Here is a 7206-nt window from a genome sequence, read left to right as displayed (position 1 = left end):
TTTTTATCACGTCAGCAGTCAGAAGTTTTTATTCTTTCCATACTGATAGTCATAATATAGATTAGAGAGGAATTCAGCATAGAGGTAGTGGGGCCAGCCCCATCCTCATTCTAAAAATTCTATTATATTAATTAGATATTTCAGATTTTATAATTTTGTCGCACGCTGAACATAATAATTTCGTTTATAGGAGGAATGGAGTATAAAAATATTGAGTTTAAGAAAGTAATGTTATTTAAAAGACTTTTAACTTACGCCACCCTTTTGGTACGATAACATTTTGTCACTCTCATCGGCAATGATCTGTCCTATCTCATTGGCAATCTAACCATTCTTATGATGTTCTTCCACTCGAATGTGTATCGGTTCATTATTATTATTTTTTTAATTCTTTATTTTTTGTTTTTTGAATTAGAGAGAAAATTTTGGGTTGGTAAAATTACCATTTTATCATTTCTCTCATTGAGCTAGAAACAATAGGATTTTTATATATATAAAACCAGTGTTAAGGCCATTGTATGTTTTGTTGGAAAAATAAGTGAATTGGCTCACTTTGGCAAAATTTTCGGTGGGACCCGTTGGTCCAATTTGAAAGATCAAAGTTGATCCTTGTTTTCCTCTGTGAGAGCATTGAAATCATATATTTATTTGCCAAAATTGATGAATAGATGAACAAGAAATTGGAGCTCAAAGATGACCGTTGGAAGATGGTTTATGTGGAAAAATGAGTCTAGTCCCACATAGGAAAATGAAGAAAGTATTAACCACTTTATATAGGATTGCACATTAGAATGGTGTAATCATATGTAGCATAAAAGCTCTCTCCACATGCGCGCGCAGGGGGTGCAAATCACGGATCGAAATTGTCTTCGAACCTTGAACTTGTGTGTGGGCGCGACCTGCTTACATGAATGTCGGACTGAACGGAGAAAAAATTGGCCGTTTGGAGTGTTCACGTTTTGCAATTTTTTGTTTTTTTCAACTGACCTTTGAGTTTCCTGAAATTGTCGAAACTCCCAGAAACTTAAACAACTCCATTATTTATTGTTATGGAGTTAATAGGCAGATTTAAACTTCTATAAATTGCCATTTTCCAGCAGTTCCAGTACACAAAAAGAAAAAAGAAAAAAACCACACGAAAATAGGAGAAAAACATTCTACATATTTTCTTCTTGTCTGCATCTCAGTCTCTGTTCAGTATAATTTTGTGGTGATATTGTTCGAACACAAACTCAATTTGTCGGAGTAGTTTTTGTGGTGCTCAGACTCTGCTGGTTTTGCCGCTGTATCCTGAAAAACAGACGCTCGGGCTAGACTTCAAGCACTTACGGTGAGGGAGCGAATCTATTTTAAGGAAACTGTGTTTGCACAGGCCTCAGGTTAAAAGTTTATTTCCAAATTTATATGCTACCCGTTTAAATATCTGTGCTTTAATTATTTGCAGAATTATAAGCCTTTCAGATTTATTTTAGCATGCTTTTAAATTCTATTTAGCTTTCTAAAATTTATACCACTTTTATGTTTTTGCAAATTATATAATTTACCATTCTTATTTAAGTAGTTTAATTTGTTTTAATCAGATAATTTTTGTATATACGAATCGGGATATGAAATCGTGTTTGTGAAAATTCAAGTTCTGTGTTATTTAAATTATTTTATGAAAACCTATATTCCAACAAACTTAAAACAGATTCTTTGATAAAATAAAAAAATTGGTTTCTCATACTGTTAATTTTGGAAACTAATTTTCTTTTATTTTTAGAAATGGCAATTGAATCGACCAACATAGATGTGACTCAAACTGTGCCTACTCGAAATCAGGCTATGGGCTCAGCTGTGGCTCAAACTGTGGCTAAATTACCAAGTCATGTTGTGAGTTAAACTATGGCTCCAACAACTGGCCATACCGTTAATGTTCCGATTAATTATGGAGAAAAATCGAAAAAATTCAATGGCTTGAACTTCAAAAGGTGACAGCAGAAAATGTTATTTTAGCTGACCACTTCGAATCTTACGAGATTTTTGACTGAGACTGCTCCAAAACTCAATGAAGGAGAATGAGATATTCAAGCAATCAGTGCACTTGATACTTGGAAGCATTCGGACTTTTTATACCGAAACTACATTATGAATAGTTTAGCAGACAAGCTATATAATGTGTATAGTACTATGAAAATTGCTAAGGAACTGTGAGAGTCTTTGGACAGAAAATATAAAATTAATGATGCCGGGGCTAAAAAGTTTATAGTTGACAGATTCCCAGACTATAAGACCGTGGACTCCAAAATAGTTATCAGTCATGTACAAGAACTCCAAGTGATTCTTCACGAAATTCATGCAGAAGGAATGATTTTGAGTAAAACTTTTCAAGCAGCTACAATTATTGAAAAATTGCCCCCGCATGGAAAGATTTCAAAAATTATTTGAAATACAAGGGAAAGGAAATGAATGTTGAAGAACTTATTGTTAGACTTCGAATTGAAGAAGACAACAAAAGTTCAGAAAAGAAGTGGTTCAGTCCTAGTGTGGCTAAACTCAATGTTGTGGAGCATGGTCAAAGTAGTAAGAACTACAAAAACAAGTCTGGACCATCCGGTGGCAAAAGGACCAAGCTAGGATCAAAAGGTGGAATTTCTAAGAAGAAATTTCAAGGAAAATGCTTCAATTATGACAAAGTTGGCCACAAGTTTTCGGAGTACAGATTGCCAAAGAAGAAGAAAGAAGCAAATGTGGATTACATGGCACAAGATGTGTCGGAGCTGAATCTCTCAGCCGTCGTTTCTGAAGTGAATATGGTGGGTTCAAACCCTAAAGAGTGATGGATTGACACTGGTGCTACGAGGCATGTGTACTCTGATAAGGAGCTGTTTATTGCGTTCGAAGCAATTGAGAATGGGAGAAATTGTTTATGGGAAATTTAGCAACTTCTGAAATCAAAGGTCAAGGAAAGGTAGTTCTGAAGATGACCTAGGGAAAAGAGCTAACTCTCAACAATATGCTATATGTGCCGAAAATTCGTAAGAATTTAGTGCCTAGGTTGGTTTTGAATAATTATGATTTTTGCATTGTATTTGAGTCGGACAAAGTCATTCTATCAAAAAGTGGAATGTTTGTCGGAAAAGGTTATGTTTTCGACGATATGTTTAAGCTGAATGTAATGGTTGTGAAACCAAAAATGAATAAAGTAAATTCTTCTGCTTATTTGCTTGAGTCTTCCAATTTGTGGCATGGTAGACTAAGACATGTTAATTATGATACTTTACGAAAACTAGTTAACTTGAATTGCATACCCGAGATCCACATTGATTCAAAACATAAGTGTAAAACTTGTGTTGAGATAAAATTGACAAGGTCATCGTTTAAATCAGTTAAACGGAACATAGAATCACTTGATTTAATTCACAGTGACATATATAATTTAAAACTTATACAGACAAGAGGTGGCAACAAGTATTTCATTACTTTTGTCAACGATAACACCAAATACTATTATGGGTATTTGCTAAAAAGTAAAGATGAAGCTATAGAGAAATTTGTTCTCTATAAGAGTGAAGTTGAAACTCAACTTAATAAGAAAATTAAAGTATTAAGAAGCAATCGAGGTGGTGAGTATGAAGCGCCATTTGTAGAATTCTGTGCACAACACGGAATCATACATAAAACCACCGCACTTTATTTACCGCAACAAAATGGTGTTGCTGAATGGAAAAATCGCACTTCTAAGAAAATGATGAATGCAATGCTAATAAGTTCTGGGTTACCTCAAAACATGTGGAGGAGGCTGTGTTATCAGCAAACTACCTTTTAAATAAGGTGCCCCGAAAGAAAATGGAAAATACCCTCTATGAGTTATGGAAAGGAAGAAAGTCTTCCTATAAATACTTACAAGTGTGGGGGTGTCTTGCTAAAGTGGTCGTTCCAATACCAAAGAAGGTAAGGATAGAGCCAAAAGGGGTACATATAATCTTCATTGACTATGCACACAATAGTAATACTTATCGGTTTCTTGTGTATGATTCTAAAATCCTAGACATACACAAAAACACGATATTGGAGTCAAGAAATGCTTCGTTCTTTGAATATGTATTTCCGTACAAGTCCATAGAGGAAGCAAGCTTCTCCAAACGAACATATGAGACTATAACTGAAAATAGTCATGACGAAGAACTAGAAGAGGAGACTGAGGTTAAACGTAACAAACAAGAAAGGACAAAAAAAACGTATGGTCCTTATTTTCTAACTTATATGCTAGAAAATGAACTTTAAAGTTATCAAGAGGCTGTGAATTCCTCGGAAGGATCTCAATGGAAAGAGGCCATTAAAAGTGAGATAGATTCCATACTGCAAAATCATACATGGAAGCTAGTGAATCTTTTTCCAAGAAGCAAACCACTAGGCTATAAATAGATTTTCAAAAGGAAAATGAGAGCAGATGGAACTATTGAAAAGTATTCTCCAGTGACGAGAGCAACATCTATTAGGTTGATACTTGCGATTGCCGCTTTGCGAAAGCTTGAAGTACATCAAATGGATGTTAAAACTGTCCTTCTAAATATAGATTTAGAAGAAGAAATCTATATGGAACAACCCGAGGGATTTTCGTCACCCGGGCAAGAAAAGAAAGTTTGTAAATTTGCGAAGTCACTATATGGCTTGAAACAAGCGTCCAAACAATGGCATGAAAAATTTGATAATGTCATGATAAAGAGTGGATTTAAAATCAATGAGTGTGACAAATGTGTTTACGTCAAATACACTAAAGATAGTTATGTCATTTTATGTCTTTACGTTGAAGACATGCTTATTATCTGTAGTGACAAAAAGATGATTGAATCTACTAAAATTATGTTGAATTCAAGATTTGACATGAAAGATATGGATTTAGCTGATATTATTCTTGAAGTCAAAATCTCAAGAACATCAGATGGGCTTGTTCTAAATCAGTCACATTATGTTGACAAAATTTTGAAAAAATTCAATAAGGATGATACTGGCTTGGCTAGAACACCGATAGATACGAGTCAACATCTTTCTAAAAATAAAGGTGAAAGTGTCTCTCAAGTAGAATACTTGAGAGTTAATGGAAGTCTAATGTACTTGATGAGTTGCACAAGACCATATATAGCCTACACAGTTAGTAAACTGAGTAGATACACGAGTAATCCAGGAACTGATCACTGGAAAGGAATAGTAAGAGTACTAAGGTACTTAAGATATACTTGTGACTATGGACTACATTATACCAGATATCCAGCGGTCATTAAAGGATACAGTGATACTAATTGGATATCTGATATAAAAGACTCAAAGTTCACCAGTGGATTTGTGTTCACATTGGGAGGTGCTGCCATATCGTGGAAATCCTCTAAGCAAACAGTTATAGCTAGATCTACGATGGAATCTGAGTTTATAGCTCTAGATAAATGTGGTGAAGAGACTGAATGATTGCGCAACTTCTTAGAGGATATTCCAAGATGGTCAAAACATGTGCCAGCAATTTGCATATGTTGTGATAGTCAATCAGAAATAGGAAGAGCACAGAGTAACATGTACAATGGTAAGTGTAGACAACACAATACCATAAGACGACTACTCTCAACTGGAGTTATCACTATTGACTATGTAAAGTCAAAAGATAACATTGCGGATCCGCTAACCAAAGGGTTAAATAGAGAGTTAGTTGGAAAATCATCGAAAGGAATGAGACTTAAGCCCTTGAATATATAAGTCATTACAAAGGAAACCCAACCTAGTTGACTGGAGATCCCAAGATCTAGGTTCAAAGGGACAACCTAACTGTAACGACTTAATAAAATCACTGAGGGGGTGTTTCCTCCTGTCCATTCCTATGATGTAATAGTGATGCCCGTAAGGATGAAGGATAAGCAATAGGCTTTTAATGATTCTCATGCATCGAAGTTCGAGTCAAGTAAAGCCGGTTACTTGTAATAAAAAATCACGTATGTGATAAAGAAGTGGGGCCGCTTCTAAGAGAATTGTGTGGGGCTCAATTCTTAATAACTCTCACAAAACTAGGCATATGTTCATGGACAAAACGAACATAATAATGAGAACTGAATCGTGTTAGGAAGGATCCTGTGTGGAGTATATCATCTTTTATATAAACGACAGAACAGTTCAAGGACAACACGTCTACTGGTTAGCTAGTAAAGTAAATATGCTTTCACAAGGGAAGGTTCAAAGAGTAATATCTACCTATCCTATGGAGGCTTTAACCATTGAACTTTATCACCTAGTATTGTGTCTCACGGTCACAAAGTGAATTGGCTCACTTTGGCAAAATTTTCGGTGGGACCCGTTGGTCCAATTTGGAAGATTAAAGTTGATCCTTGTTCTTCTCCGTGAGAGCACCAAAACCATATATTTATCTGCCAAAATTGATGGATGAATGAGAAATTGAAGCTCAAAGATGACCATTGGAAGATGGTTTATGTGGGAAAATGAGTCTAGTCCCACATAAGGAAATGAATAAAGTATTAACCACTTTATATAGGATTGCATATTGGAATGGTGTAATCATGTGTAGTATAGAGGCTCTCTCCACGTGCGCGCGCAAGGGGTGCAAATCACGGACCGAAATTATCTTCGAATTTTGAACTTGTGTGCGGGCGCTACCTACGTACACAAATGTCAGACCAAATGGAGAAAAAATTAGCGTTTGGAGTGTCCACATTTCGCAATTTTTTGGTTTCTTCAACTGACCTTTGAGTTTCCTGAAACTGTCAAAACTCCCAGAATCTGAAACAACTCCATTATTTATTGTTATGGAGCTAAAAGGAAGATTTAAACTTCTATAAATTGCCATTTTCCAGCAGTTCCAGTACACAAAACCAAAAAAAAAAAAAACAGCAATTCCAGAACAAAAAACAAAAAAAAAAAAAAAAAACCACACAAAAATAGGAGAAAAACATTTTGCATATTTTCTTCCTGTCTGCATCTAGGTCTCTGTCCAGTATAATTTTGTGTTGATATTATTCGAACACAAACTCAATTCGCCGGAATTGTTTCTGTGGTGCTTAGACTCTGTTGGTTTTGCCGTTGTATCGTGGGAAACAGACGCTCGGGCTATACCTCAAGCACTTACGGTGAGGGAGCGAATCTGTTTTAAGGAAACTGTGTTCACACAGGTCTCAGGTTAAAAGTTTATTCAAATTTATATGCTTCCAGTTTAAATATCTGTGCTTT

This window comes from Olea europaea, chromosome 17 (assembly GCF_002742605.1).
Source record: "Olea europaea var. sylvestris chromosome 17, O_europaea_v1, whole genome shotgun sequence".
Taxonomy (NCBI): Eukaryota; Viridiplantae; Streptophyta; class Magnoliopsida; order Lamiales; family Oleaceae; genus Olea; species Olea europaea.
Note: the sequence above shows the minus strand (reverse complement) of the source record.